We start from the raw sequence: 16,173 nt of genomic DNA on the forward strand, positions 1-16,173 counted from the left end.
GGGGCTGATTTAGAAGCCCCTTGCGGCTCTTTTGCTCCATTGTTGCGTGACTTTTGTGATGCAGCGGCAGAACAAAAGAGGCGCCATGGTGCGGCGTATATTAACAACGTGACGCATATGGGAGATGCATCACGTTGTAAAGCCCTGCGCCATCAGGGGGCGTTCCGGCGCAAGGGAGGGCGTTCCTGCGCAGGAACGCATCCTAAAAGTGGCTGAGGGAAATCTACAAGATTTCAATCAGTCACTTTGAGGACAATGAAGAGTGACTTAAACCCTGCACCTGCTTGAAGCAGACGTACGGCTTGACGCAGCATTGGGGAGATAGGGCACCCCAGAGCATTGCTGGAGCTGCGCCATCGATGCGACGCAACTCCAGCAATGCGCCGCCTTTACGGCACAGATGCGTAACGCTTAATTGACGTTTTGGGCCCATGGTGCGCCGCATTGTAAATACGGCGCACCATGGGTGGTGGTGGCGTGGCGCACAATTACTGGCGCATCCCTGCTACTTTGCAGGGATATGCCGGTAAATAAAAATCTGACTCTTAGTGTCTAGCATTAGGCAGTTCTTTAAACTACACTCATGCATAATTTCACAGGCCAATGAAATGAGCACAAAATCGAAAACAAATAAGCATAGTAGCAGCGCTACTGAGAAGGAGAGCAGTGCACCTGAAATGCACAGAAGATTTTGAAATATAATTTACCTACAATGTAATCAGCAGCATTATTGCTCTTGGTAAAAAACAAAAATTTGCAAGATAATAACACACAGAGCAGGAGAAAACATAGTAAAGAAATAGCTACTACTACTCACTAAGCCCGGCGATCTCAAGACCGAGCAGGTCGAGCAGATCGCGTTCCCGGTCCAGGACATCCGCCCAGCGGTGGGTGGCCTGGTTGTAGGTGTGCCGGACCCGAGAGTGGTGGTACATGGCCCGGCACACCTTCTCCCACTGCTTCTGGCGCTCCTGGATCCCGTACCCGCTAGCGATCTTGCCGCCTGCCATGATGGGCCTGGGGAGGCGGCGCGGAACATAAAAAATTAGTGTGGCCACCTCCTCCGGGCTGAAGATCTCCCGGGGTGCGACCTGCTCCCCCCTCAAACGCCCGCACGGGAGCCGGGCACGGGGTGCGGGACCCTTCTCCTTCTTGGGATGCTTCCCGGCTCCCTTTACCATGGTCTGGGCAGAAAGGAAGCTAAGTAATAAAAAAAAATAGAATAGAGAAGAGAAGAAAAGAAAAGAGTGTAAAAAAGTAGTTTAAAATTAACCAAAAGTAGCAGAAAACACAAAAATATAGAGCTAAAAAAATAGAGGGATAGATAATAGGTAAAATAGATTAAAAAAAACTTCGAACAAGCAAAGGATGGCAGAGATTCAGAGAGGATAGAAAAAGCATGCCCAGAACCATAGCAATGAATGAAAAACAAGATGGCTGCGCCCGTTCACGACCTTGTGGGTAAGTTCGCGCAAGATTTTCCTCGCGAACAACGCGAAATTGTACTAGCGAGCCGCACACTTTGCGAGATTACACATCGCGCCCGGAAACGGAAATACGTCATGCAAACAAGATGGCCGCGCCCGTGAACGACCGCGAGGGTAACTTTGCGCCGTTGCGCTACAAGTGGCTCGCTAAAACGCACAAAATCTTGTGAACTAACACGCCGCAAAAAAACAAATCGCATATTCGCATGAATTCGCGGCTTCCGAATTCGATCTCGCGCAAGTTCGCGCCCCACGAATCCCGCGAAATTGCAGAAAAACTAGTTTTTCAAAACTGAAAGCACTCAGCAGGTGCAAAAGTTCAAACTCATCATTAGTAACCATTCCCTGTAGTGCTTCCTGACTGGGGCCCCTCCAGAGTTCAGTTGCTAGTTGCAACAATTGTATGACCCTGCTCTGACCCTCACAGCAGGCTCATAGAACAGCTACAAGTGGGCCACAAAGGTCCTGGAAAAAAAAATTGCACTGCAACAGAAAGCAAATTACTGATAAGGAAGCAGGTGCCAGACTGGAATTTTAAAACAGTGACACATTAATAAACCAACCCCAAATTAATTCATGTCAGTTGAAGGAGGGCAGGAGTGCTTGCTTTTCCCCCCATAATCTACAGTAATGATGAACCAGAGGGTGGGATTGATGTACCAGAGGGTGGCATGGGTGAAACAGAGGGTGACAGCGGTGAAACAGAGGGTGCTGGGAACCTGTGATGATGAACCAGACGTAGAAACAACATAGTCGCGACCGTTGCGAGCCGACAAGTAAGTTTGCAATTGTGAACTGGTACCAAACCCTCCCGAACTGGCAGAAACCCTTGCGAACACACAAAAAAAAATCCGCAAATTTGCGAGAATTCACGGATTTTGCGGATTGCGAGTTCGCAAATACGCAAATTCGCGAACGCCAGATTCGCAAAATTCGCCCATGCTTAACTGGCACATGTAGCAGTGACAGGACACACAGATCACTAGAATGTCAAGGTTGAGGGTTGGCCAATACAGTTGTGTAAGCCACAAAAATACACATGAGATGTCCATGTCAGACTAAATTCAGTAAATGACAGTGAATATACATGTAATGTAAGTTCATAAACACTGACATCTGTTGAGTGTGATCAGAGGAAAACAAAGTCTGGCCTTGGCTCATCTATGTATGTGTCTCGTCCTGCATGAAACAACCACCACATCAGGATTTTGCTTACATTTCAGCAGGCACAGCTGGCAAAACCGAAGAACTGCAGGAACAGGTCCGGAGCAGAAGGCCATCAGTGTGCCGGCATCTACTGCTTCTTTTCAGCAGCAGCGTGGAAGAAGAGGATGAGTAGGGACCCTCAACATCAGGAGGCAAGGGGATTGTGCCCACCCGGACTGAGAAAGAACACTACTCTGGTGCTACCTCCCGGGTGGAGTCTGTGGACATTGAAGGTGGGGGGGAGGACCGACACCTCTGACCATGATGTGGTGGAGAGCCACACACTCCCAGACTCTTCACCAGTGGCTCCTGAAGAGGTGTCCCCGGAGCAGGCCAATACTCAATCTGGGCCTGTCATCAGCCCCTCCCTACCTTCAGAGTCCCCCATGCCATCGGGGGCTCCAGCTGCATCCCCTGCAACGTGTCCCCCTCCTCGTAGCCACCAACTCAAACGCAACATCTGCTCTGGACCTGAGGCACCATATCCCTCCCATCTCCCCCAGCCCCCTCCAGGTGTTGTTTCTCCTGTTGCTGTGCCAGGGGACTTGAGTTCGATGTTTGAGGGTCAACCAGACGTGTCTGCTTGCATTATGCTACAAGTGTGTCTGGAGATATGCACAATGCAAGAGGACATTGTCCGATCTCTGGACAACCCCACTACCAGTGTCAATTCCATGGCCAAAGCCATGTCGTCTGTTGTCTCCCAAATCCCTTCCCATACCACCGCCAATGTCTCCCCCTGTCCTTTGCCCCACACTGTTTCCCCCGTACTCCTCATGTGTCACAATCCCATATGGTGACTGTTCCTCCACCAGCCAGCCTTGTGCCTTCATCGGACTCTGAGGATCTGGACATTGTGGTCCTGGAGGATGAACAGAAGGGCACTTGACTTTTTGACTGAGAAGTTGGTTTGGACAAAGATTTAATTACCCCTTGTAAATAGTCTGGTTTCCCTACGCTCCCTGGCGTATTATATTTGTGTTGCCCCACCCCAATCCAAGTTCCCTTCTCCATCTGCATTAAGATCATCATTTGTTTTCCTTTCTCCCTTCCAAACGGAAGGTTGTTTTCTGTTCATACATAAATATCTTTTAGGAATTCTACTTACTTTTACTTGTTTGACTTCAATTTGAATGTGTGGTTCAGAATATGGACACTTATTTTGTGAGTCATCTGCTATGCATATAATAGCTTGTTGCAATGATGGGTTACACTTGTAACTGTGTCTCACACATACACAAACACTTACCTACATTATTAGACAGAACATGATACACAACAGAATCTTACATTTGTAGATCTTTATTTTTACTATACACATAAGAACCCCAAGACAAATTGACCATGTGAATGTCACTGGCGATCATGCTTGCGACGTCGCAATTTGGGAGCTGATGATCGCTGTGAGGGGTCAGGTTGAGCTTGTCACCTATGTGTATGTGGGTGTTGTACAGGGTGATCTACATGTGCAGGGGCAGATGGTGTCTGCATATTTGGTGTCTGTGCCTGGACAAGGGCTGGTTGTGCAGGTGTTGGGAGTGATTGTACAGTGGGGTTGGTGGTGGTGGGGCAGGTGGTGGGAGTGACTATACAGGGGTTGGTGGTGGTTGTGCAAGTGGTGGGAGTGTCTATACAGGGGTTGATTGTGGTTGGAGGTGGTGGGAGTGACTGTAAAATGGATGATGGTTGTTGGGGAGGTGGTGGGGTGCCTGTTCAGGGTGCCAGTTTGGATGTGTACCTTTAACGTGGCGTTGTGCAGTTGGTGGTACGGCTGTGTGGATTTGCAGTCCTGCCGGCAGATATGATAACTCCCCTCTCTGCGTTGACCATGTAGGAGACTTTGTATCACTTTCAGCAAGCCCTCCATCATCTTCATGGCCAATGCATGGTGTCTTGCACTCTCTTCCCTTTGAATGGATATCAGGTCTCTCATATTCCTGGACATTTCCTGCCAAGTTCTAACCATTCTATCCAAAGCTTGGCTCACCCTGTCCACCACCTGAGGGAATTGGACCATGTCCTGCACGGACTTAGACATGTCTGACAGGGTAGCCTCTATGGCACGAATGTCCTGCCTCACATCTGCCTGCTGTTGAAAGAAGTCCTGCTCCCACTGGTCACCATAGCCAGGTGCAGGCCCCCTCTGCAGGTGGCTGCCATGGATGGGATGAGCAGGTCCAACAACAGGGGGTGTGGCAGGTAGAAGCCTGTGGGCAGTGGAATGGTGCCCAGGGGATACCTGTACCACAACAGGACTGATACTTCTCACAGATGGTGGAGAGGATGGCAGGAATACACTGTGTAGGAAAGAGTGGGTAGGGGAACCACCATGTCGGTCCTGGACGTGAGGGCTGTGAGGGAGTGATGTCTGTGTTGGGATGCGTGGAAGCGGTGGCTGGTTTTATCTATGCTGAGGACAGGATATTGTTTGTTTGGCAGGAGGCTGACAAACGTTGCTTGGCGGAGGATGTGATGCTGTGACTTATTTTTGCAATCTGGCAAGATAGCTCTCATTGGCTTCAGATTCGTCATCCACAGAGTGGATGAACATGTAGTCATCATCACCCACAAAGTCAACGTCCTCAGGAACTTCCTCCTCTTGAGTATGACTTGCTGCAGACAAATCTGCCTGGACTGGAGGATCAGGGGATTCTCCCCTCTGATTCCCAGTCGGCCAGCACTGGTCGTAGGTCTGTCATCCTCTTCCTCAGCATCATCTGGAGCAGAGAGGTTGCAACTGTATTAGTGATTGACCTGGTATTACATGTGCTGCAACACCAGGGTTGCATTAACTGTACTTTGCAGCAGCAGATGAGGATCATATGACCTAGTTAGGGTACCACCACAAATGACCGCTCACACCATAGCACTGAGGTGTTACACGCAGATGTACATAATACTAGCAAACTCACCAGCTCCAGCCACAACTTTATGCCCCTTCGCGTTCCCCCCTGGTGTAATCTGCTGAACCTGTCTCCTCATAGATGTTGTAGACATAGCTGTAGAGGGTAGAGACAACATTCTCAATGATCTGCATCACCAATTGACAGACAGGCACATGTGACACTCCTGATTTGTATTTCACTTTGTGAACAACAACTGTTGATTCCATGCAGAAGGGGATCTCGATCTCTGTCATGGCTTGGTGATATAAGCTAGTAACACACCTCATGCCAGAATTACCTGCTGGACAGGTGCACGAGGGTTTCACTGCTGCAGCCAGGATGTCATGCATCCCCCGGGATGGTGTCCGCTGCTGTGGTATCATCCTGTCAGCAACTGTGATGACACATACATGTCCATATTTTAGTACAACAGATGGTAGCTATGAGCCAACATGTCATTCTCAATAACCATTTGCAGATAATCCAGGACAATGTGCAGCATGTTTACCTCATGGACTTTACATGTGGGCACCTGCTCACATGCAGCATTTGCCAGCTGTTACCTCCATGCAGCACAGACATCAATAAGATGACATATCAACTGACAAACTTGTGTGAGAAGGTGACTGATATTTCAAGGAAGGGGATAAATGACCTGGACTGCTCCGCATTACACTGATTTCACCTTTACCATTGAGACTAACATTTTTCATGAGTGTAATGTTGTCTGTTGACAAGTCAGAAAGGAGTTTATGTGTGAGATGTGCAGTAGTCAGGGACATGATGTTGCTCATTTGGGCTTCCCTACCCATTAGGTCACACAGCTAATTTTTGAATGAGAGAACACAGATTTCTTATGTCCATCCTTTGAGTGTCCTCTATTCCCAAAATCTGGGCCCGATTCACAGAAATAACTTAAGGCAAAATCCTAAACTTAATGCCATTTTGGTATTCACAAAAGGCACTTACTCATTTTCGTAATCACAGAAGGCACTTACTCATTTCAGTATTCACAGAAGTTAGTAGTCCTAACTTTAGGACTCCTAAATGCCTTCTGTGAATACCGAAAGTCTTAAAGTTAGGATTTTTCTAAGTTTAGGTGTAGTAAAGTTAGGACTCCGAACTTTAGGACTCCTAAATGCCATCTGTGAATACTGAAAGTCTTAAAGTTAGGATTTTTCTCAGTTTCGGAGTCCTAAAGTTAACTTTACTACTCCTAAACTGAGAAAAATTGTAACTTTTAGACTTTCGGTATTCAAAGAAGGCATTTAGGAGTCCAAAAGTTAGGAGTCCTAACTTTACTACTCCTAAACTGAGAAAAATCCTAACTTTAAGACTTTCGGTATTCACAGAAGGCATTTAGAAGTCCTAATGTTAGGACTACTAACTTCTGTGAATACCGAAATGAGTAAGTGCCTACTGTGAATACCAACATGAATAAGTGCCTTCTGTGAATACCAAAATGGTAGTAAGTTTACGATTTTGCCTTAAGTTAGTTCTGTGAATCGGGCCCTCTATTTCCAACATCATGGTACTACTTAGCTGACAACAGAAGGTGTCTTGTACAGCAGACATCCAAACCTCATATGTCAAACCTATACATGTGAATACGGTAGAAGAGGAGGCGAGCAGAAAACCGCATTTGGTTATGATCACTGTTAGACCTGACATCATTGGCTTGAGTCTCTCCTCCATTTTTTCTGTTTGCCTCCACTGTTTTACAATGTTTTGCTGGTATATGCTTTGGGCGCCGTGCCACTGCTGATCAGTGCCACAGCGCAAGTGCTCCCGATGTTAAATTGATGTATCAATTGTATCCATGTTTGGCTTATTTGGTTTACTGTCAGTCCCTAGTCTAGTGCACTCGGAGTGCCGGGGCTTGTAAATACAAATGCCGCTCGTGGGCTTGCAGCACGTGTTGTGCCACCCACAGGAGCGGCCTCGTAAAAGAATGTCTACGGGTCGGTCATTGCGAGACCCACGTGCAGCCTAGTGCTGTCACGCAGGCTGCGCAAGTATACCTACTTGCCAGCCCCTCAAACCTTCCCTTGACTTCATGTCAGTCACCCCTATGGTAGGCCCACGGGCAGGGTGCATTGTAAGTATAAGGTAGGACACGCCTGACCAAGTTGGCATGTCCTAAATAGTGAATTACCGCCATCTTCGTTCTTCACTATTGCAAGGTAGCCTGCTCTCCATTAGTTAGAATGGGCCGCCGGGATTATTAATGCTATGATCCGAGCTGGCTCGGGGAGCATGGTGCAATGTCGAGTTTGGTATCCCTGAACTCGGGGTTTAATTACGCATCCGTTGGTGTGGATGGTTTTTGGACTCTGGGTTCGAAAATAGCACTTTTAGAAAGTGTCTATTTTCTTGTCTAACCATTTCTGGTTTCTGCTGGTCTTGCGTGTATGTGACAGGAGCTGGGTGGCTCCAGAGGTCTGGATGAGTCAGTGTGGGATGAGTGGGACATTTGCGTTGAGAGTAGGGGGAGAGTAGTTGTTGATAGCCTGCCCTGCCTGGTACAATGCTGGCTCCACCTCCTGCCAAGCGGCTGATGGCTCTGTGCCTGCCATGGACGATCCTAGCCCCACCTCCTGCCAGGAGGCTGACAGCTCTGCTCCTGCCAGTGTCAATGCTGGCTCCACCTCCTGCTGGGCGTCTGAGGACCCAGCCCTGCGCAATGAATAGGCCAGGTGTTTCTGCCTGGCTCCACCCACAACAGACCCAGGATGTTGGGAAGTTCCCCTGCATGGACAAAGGGATCAGAGCCAAAAAGGGGTATAAGAGAAGGACCCCTGAACCAAGAATTTAGATCACTTCTGACAAGGAACCCTGTAACCAAGGACAAGAGGCCTGCTGATCTGAGGACTTGCCTACCCCTTCTGCCAGTGTGCTGTTTGCTGGGGGGAATCCTGCAGTGCTTCTTTATTTTTGCCTAGGAACCAGGAGAGAGGAACTGTGTGTGTACTCTCACACTTGCTAAGAAAATCTCCAAGGACTGGAAGAGTGCCAGTCTCCTGCTGAAGTCACAGGGCTAAAGGACTTCATCTGCTTAAAGTGCTATTTGCTGGAACCGTGAATCCAGCACTTCTGAAAGAGCCAGCAATCTCGACGCCGACGGACGTCGCCGAATCCAGCTCGACATAGTGGGTAACGGCCCCAGTGTCCCGCTTCCTCGACGCCGGCCGCCGGGCCCGATCGACGCCAGCAGCAACGCCAGTGAGTGGGAGTACGGCTCCAGCTCCAAGGGACCTCGTGTCGGCACCGCTGCTGATCGCATCGCCTCGTGCCCTCTCGACGCCGTGAGCGCTGCTCACTCTGTGCAACCGCATCATCGACGACGCCTGCTGAGGCCTGATCGACAACGAAGACGCGATGCTGGATTGCTCGACGCCACTGATCATCGTGTGCTTCATTAACCAAAGGTACTGTGTTGTTGGGGGTCCGTGTGACTTCGGGCTCGACGTAGCGCTCCTCGCGGTCAACGCCGAAAGTTTGGATTAACTTTACCTCGACGTCGTGTAGCTCCCGTGTGAGTTACCCTGTTGCTAAGAACTGTGTTTCCAAGAAGAAGATTTGCTTGGATACTAAAGACTTTGTGCTAAAGAAGAAATTACCTTGAACTATTTTTCCCCCTTCCCAGCGTATTTATTAAGATTGTGTACATTTTTGTCGTTATCTGGTCTTGTGCTAAGCCTTATATAAAAATACTTATTTTTATAATACTACTGTGTCGTGTCCATTTGTAGTGTATTCACTTGGTTACTGTATGTGGTCATAAATGCTTAACACACAGCCTCTGAGATAAGCCTGTTCTGCTCTGCCAAGCTACCAAGGGGGTGAGCAGGGGTTATCAAAGGGTGATCCCCTTGCCCTGACTAGAAAAGGTGTGTCCCTATTTGTCAGAAGTGCATACCTCTGCCAACTAGAGACAGCCGGTTCTAACATTGGACGCAGCGGTGAGGATTTGAACCTTGCATTTATGACCCATGTACAGTGATTAGTGTGCGCTACATAGTGAAAGCAGACCATAGCGCAGCCACAATCTAGTTTGGAAGGATCCTATTTTTGGTTCTCCGCTTTTCTGAAACTTGATTTTTTGAACACTGCCAGTTTTTGACAATGAGTGACACCGGAGTCACTACCCCTGTTGTTGGCGTGGAGGAGTTCGACAGAGCGAAGATAAACGACTACGGCTTGAAGAAACTGAAATCCTTCTGCAAGCAGTTTAAAGTTCCTACCAAAGGCCTCTCGTCGAAAGAGGAATATCTCAAAGCTTTGTAGGCTTGGTTGGAATCCAGAGATCCCACTGATCCGGTGGTGGTACCGCCAGTGGAAGGGGAAGAGGAGGCGCCAGCGAATGGGCCTGAGTCCTCTCCCGGAAGCAGTGTTTCCTCCAAAGGTCTTTCCCCTGAAGAGCGAGAAGAAAGGGCGAAGGAACGGGCATACAACATGGAAATGGCAAGGCTAAAGATAAATGGGCAGTTGGAGTTAGAAAATGCAAGAGCTAGGAGAGAAGCTGATTTGGAGACCAAAAGGCTGGATTTCGAAAGAGAGAAGTTAGCTTTGGAGCGTGATACCAAGTTGAGGGAGTTGGAGATCCAAGCTAAAAAGTTAGAATTGAATCCCTCTGGTGGCAGCATCCCATCTGTGCCTGCAGAAAGTAGGTTTTATTTTCCCAAAGATGTGATAAAAGATTATCATAGGAACGAAGATATTGGTCAGTGGTTTAAAGCATATGAGTTAGCATTGTTGGCCCACCAGGTCCCTGAGAAGAATTGGGGAGCGGGGTTGTGGGGTCGCTTTGTGAATGAGGGGAGAGATACCCTGTTAGACATGCCTGTTGAGGATAGGATGTCGTATGCTCATATGAAAGATGCTTTAATGTTGCGGTATGGCCTAACCCCCGAGAAGTACAGACAAACTTTTAGAGAATGTAAGAAATTGCCTGGTACGACGTGGGTTGAATATGTGTCTTATTTTTGCAGAGCCATGGATGGTTGGGTAAAGGGCAGCAAAGTAGACAGTTATGAAGCTCTTTATGATTTGTTTGCTTGGGAGCATTTGTCTAACAACTGTTTTCCAGAGCTGCGCCAGCACCTTATTGATAGCAAGATATCTAACCCTAGAAAACTTGCTGAGGAGGCGGACCGCTGGGTCAGTACCAGGGTCCACAAGGGTCCACAAGGGTCCAGTGGGAGACTCAGCCAAAGGTGGGCAGGGTCCCCAGCAGAAGAGTGGGGGGGACAAGGGTAAACAGAAGGAGTCTCAGAAAGGGCCCCAAAGTAATCCCCAAGGGAACCAAGGAAAAGGTTCCCAGCCTCCCCCTGAGAAAAAGCCAGGGGCCCCGACGGGTAAACCTGTTCATAGGGGCCCCCTAACCTTCTACGTTTGCGGGCAGGTTGGACACCGGTATTACGACCCCCAGTGTCCCATGAAGAAATCGAATGCACCGCCGAGTGCACCCCCCCGTCAGTTGGCGAGTGTAGCCCTGGGAGGGGAGGAGATGGTTGTCCCTGGTGGGAGGGGTCCCGCAGAAATGTCCCTGGTCTCGCTAGGAGACATGCAAATGGTCCCTCCACCCCCTCTGCCTAGTAACACTAGTAAATATAGGCAGTGGGTGACCATTAATGGCCATAGAGTGGAAGCTCTCAGAGACACCGGAGCGAGTGTGACAGCTGTCAAGTATCACCTAGTGTCCAGAGAGCAGGTGGTTCCCCACGCATTCTACCCTGTGATAGCTGCTGACAACTCCCAGAAAGAGTGTGAGGTAGCTCAGGTTTCCTTTGAATGGGGGGGAGTTTCAGGTACTCTTCAGGTTGCTGTGAGGCCCGCCATGCCTGTCGATTGTCTCCTGGGCAATGATTTAGAAGACTCCCCTTGGGCTAAGGTGGAGAGAGAGGCGCACTTGAAAATGTTGGGTGTGCCAGAGTGGGTGTGTGCAACCACTCGATCGATGACAGCGAGTAAGGGTGTTGATTTGGTCCCGGAGCCTGAAAATACGGCCTAGGACCCAGCTGTGAAGAGAAGAGGCAGGAGGTGCGGGAAACCTGCCCCGTAGTTCCCGTGGTCCATAGTTCCCGTGGTCCAGGAGGAGGTAGACCCTGAGGGGGATGCCCTGGAACCCACAGGGGAACAAATTGCCGAACTGGGAGACCTGCCCGAGCTGACCCATTGGCAGCAGGATGGTGGTCCCTCCAGGGAGGAATTTTGTGCCGAACAGAAGGTGTGCCCTTCTCTTGTGGGCATGAGGCAGCAGGCCTCAGCCCAATCCTCAGGTGATCAGTCAGGGTCACATTTTGTGTACTGGGAGAACGAACTCCTGTATAGTGAGCCTAAGGCTGCTGAGCCTGGGTCAGCCCGTGTGCTGGTGGTACCCCAGCGCTTCAGAGCCTTCCTACTGGGTTTGGCTCATGACGTTCCGTTAGCTGGACATCTGGGGCAGGACAAGACCTATGACAGGCTTGTCACCCATGTTTATTGGCCTCAGATGCGAAGGGATGTAGACATCCATTGCAAGACTTGTCACACTTGCCAGGCAAGTGGGAAAAGCGGAAGGAAGCAGAAGGCTCCCCTCCAACCTTTTCCAGTGGTCAGCACCCCCTTTGACCGGGTGGGTATTGACATTGTTGGGCCCCTGGACCCCAAGACAGCCCTGGGCAACAGGTTCATCCTGGTCTTGGTGGACCATGCCACACGGTACCCGGAAGCCATCCCTCTCCGAACAGTGACGGCCCCCGTGGTGGGACGGGCACTGATGGGTGTTTTCTCCCGGATGGGGTTCCCCAGAGAGGTGGTGTCAGACCGAGGCACCAACTTCATTTCTAACTATATGAAGTCTCTGTGGAAGGAGTGTGGGGTAACCTACAAGTTCACCACTCCTTACCACCCTCAAGGAAACGGGCTGGTTGTGAGATTCAACCGGACCCTGAAAGGCATGATTATGGGTCTTGAAGAACCAATGAGGCGAAAATGGGACGTCCTCTTGCCATGCCTGTTGTTTGCTTACCGTGAGGTGCCGCAAAAGTCTCTAGGGTTCAGCCCCTTTGAGCTCTTATACGGTCACCCGGTAAGAGGGCCTTTGAGTCTGGTCAAGGAAGGCTGGGAGCAATCTCCCAGGAAACCTCCCCAGGATGTATACAGCTACATTCTGGCCTTTCGGAACCAGACTCGGCACTTCAGAGAACTTGCTCAGGCAAATCTGGAGGCCAGCCAGGAGGAGATGAAGCGATGGTACGACCGGAATGCCACTCTGGTAGAGCTTCAGCCTGGTCAGGAAGTGTGGGTCATGTCCCCTGTGGAACCTTGTGCGCTCAAGGACAGGTGGACTGGACCGTTTAAGGTTGTGGAGAAGAAGAGCGATGTCACCTACCTGGTGGACTTGAAATCTCCCAGGAACCCCTTGCGGGTCCTGCATGTCAACCGTTTGAAGCCCCACTTAGAAAGGTCCGAAGTGGGCATGCTCCTAGATACAGATGCTAGAATGGAGGAGGAGAGTGAGCCTCTTCCTGACCTCCTGTGTGCTAAAGACCAAGATGGGTCAGTGGATGGTGTTGTCCTCTCTGACACACTGACCCTTGAACAGAAACAGGATTGTCGCCACCTGTTGGGACAATTCCCGGATCTGTTTTCCTTGGTTCCGGGTGTCACTCATTGGTGTGTCCATGACGTTGACACCGGAGACAGCCCTCCTGTGAAGCACAAGGCTTACAGGGTGACTGACAAGGTCCGAGCTTACATTAAGGAGGAGGTCTCCAAAATGTTTGCGTTAGGGGTGGTTGAGTCCTCTAGCAGTCCTTGGGCCAGCCCAGTGGTCTTGGTCCCAAAGGCTGCAGCGCCTGGTGCTTCACCGGAACTTCGGTTCTGTGTGGACTACCGAGGACTCAATTCAGTCACGAAGACTGACGCGCACCCCATCCCCAGAGCTGATGAGCTCATCGATCGATTGGGGGCTGCCCGGTACCTTAGTACGTTTGATTTAACGTCTGGGTACTGGCAGATCGCCTTAACCGATGGGGCAAAGGAGAGGTCAGCATTCTCCACACCAGATGGGCTATACCAGTTCCGGGCGATGCCCTTTGGGATGAAGAATGCCCCTGCCACCTTCCAGAGGTTGGTCAACCAGGTCTTGGCTGGACTGGAGGATTTCAGTGCCGCCTACCTGGACGACATCGCAGTGTTCAGCGCCAGCTGGGAGGAACACTTGCGCCACCTCCAGGAAGTGTTGTTGGCCCTGCGCAGAGCAGGACTCACAATCAAAGCCAGTAAGTGCCAGATTGGGCAGGGTTCTGTGGTGTACTTGGGGTACCAATTAGGGAGCGGCAAGGTTGCCCCCCTGCAACCCAAGATTGATACCATCCTGGCTTGGGCGCCGCCCAAAACCCAAACTCAGGTGAGAGCCTTCTTAGGACTCACGGGTTATTACAGGAGGTTTGTCAAGGATTACGGTAACATTGTGCACCCCTTGACTTCGCTGACTTCCAGGAAGCAGCCACGAAATGTGATCTGGACTGATGCCTGTCAAACGGCCTTCGACACCCTGAAAACTGCAATGTGCACAGCACCTATACTCCAGGCACCCGACTTTTCAAAAGAATTTATTGTCCAGACGGACGCTTCAGAGCATGACGTGGGGGCTGTTCTAGCTCAGGTGAATGAAGAGGGCCGAGACTTGCCTGTAGCCTTCATCAGTCGAAGGTTACTTCCCAGGGAAACGAGGTGGAGTGCGATAGAGAGAGAAGCATTTGCTGTGGTCTGGGCGCTGAAGAAGCTAAGACCCTACCTGTTTGGGACTCACTTCCGGGTTCAGACAGACCACAGGCCCCTCAGATGGTTGATGCAGATGAGGGGTGAGAATCCGAAACTGTTAAGGTGGTCCATTTCCCTACAGGGGATGGACTTCACGGTGGAACACCGCCCTAGTACAGATCACGCCAATGCTGATGGTCTGTCCAGATTTTTCCGCCTTAGTGATGAGGACTCCCTCGGTCAAGGGTAGTTCTCCCCACATTTCAGCTGGAGGGGACACGTGTTAGACCTGACATCTTTGGCTTGAGTCTCTCCTCCATTTTTTCTGTTTGCCTCCACTGTTTTACGATGTTTTGCTGGTATATGCTTTGGGCGCCGTGCCACTGCTGATCAGTGCCACAGCGCAAGTGCTCCTGATGTTAAATTGATGTATCGATTGTATCCATGTTTGGCTTATTTGGTTTACTGTCAGTCCCTAGTCTAGTGCACCCGGAGTGCCGGGGCTTGTAAATACAAATGCCGCTCGTGGGCTTGCAGCACGCGTTGTGCCACCCACAGGAGCGGCCTCGTAAAAGAATGTCTATGGGTCGGTCATTGCGAGACCCACGTGCAGCCTAGTGCTGTCACGCAGGCTGCGCAAGTATACCTACTTGCCAGCCCCTCAAACCTTCCCTTGACTTCATGTTAGTCACCCCTATGGTAGGCCCACGGGCAGGGTGCATTGTAAGTATAAGGTAGGACACGCCTGACAAAGTTGGCATGTCCTAAATAGTGAATTACCGCCATCTTCGTTCTTCACTATTGCGAGGTAGCCTGCTCTCCATTAGTTAGAATGGGCGGCCGGGATTATAAATGCTATGATCCTAGCTGGCTCGGGGAGCATGGTGCAATGTCGAGTTTGGTATCCCTGAACTCGGGGTTTAATTACGCATCCGTTGGTGTGGATGGTTTTTGGACTCTGGGTTCGAAAATAGCACTTTTAGAAAGTGTCTATTTTCTTGTCTAACCATTTCTGGTTTCTGCTGGTCTTGCGTGTGTGTGACAGGAGCTGGGTGGCTCCAGAGGTCTGGATGAGTCAGTGTGGGATGAGTGGGACATTTGCGTTGAGAGTAGGGGGAGAGTAGTTGTTGATAGCCTGCCCTGCCTGGTACAATGCTGGCTCCACCTCCTGCCAAGCGACTGATGGCTCTGTGCCTGCCATGGACGATCCTAGCCCCACCTCCTGCCAGGAGGCCGATAGCTCTGCTCCTGCCAGTGTCAATGCTGGCTCCATCTCCTTCTGGGCGTCTGAGGACCCAGCCCTGCGCAATGAATAGGCCAGGTGTTTCTGCCTGGCTCCACCCACAACAGACCCAGGATGTTGGGAAGTTCCCCTGCATGGACAAAGGGATCAAAGCCAAAAAGGGGTATAAGAGAAGGACCCCTGAACCAAGAAATTAGATCACTTCTGACAAGGAACCCTGTAACCAAGGACAAGAGGCCTGCTGATCTGAGGACTTGCCTACCCCTTCTGCCAGTGTGCTGTTTGCTGGGGGGAATCCTGCAGTGCTTCTTTATTTTTGCCTAGGAACCAGGAGAGAGGAACTGTGTGTGTACTCTCACGCTTGTTAAGAAAATCTCCAAGGACTGGAAGAGTGCCAGTCTCCTGCTGAAGTCACAGGGCTAAAGGACTTCATCTGCTTAAAGTGCTATTTGCTGGAACCGTGAATCCAGCACTTCTGAAAGAGCCAGCAATCTCGACGCCGACGGACGTCGCCGAATCCAGCTCGACATAGTGGGTAACGGCCCCAGTGTCCCGCTTCCTCGACGCCTGACGCCGGGCCCGATCGACGCCAGCAGCAACG

Source organism: Lissotriton vulgaris, chromosome 5 (assembly GCF_964263255.1).
Source record: "Lissotriton vulgaris chromosome 5, aLisVul1.2, whole genome shotgun sequence".
Lineage (NCBI taxonomy): Eukaryota > Metazoa > Chordata > Amphibia > Caudata > Salamandridae > Lissotriton > Lissotriton vulgaris.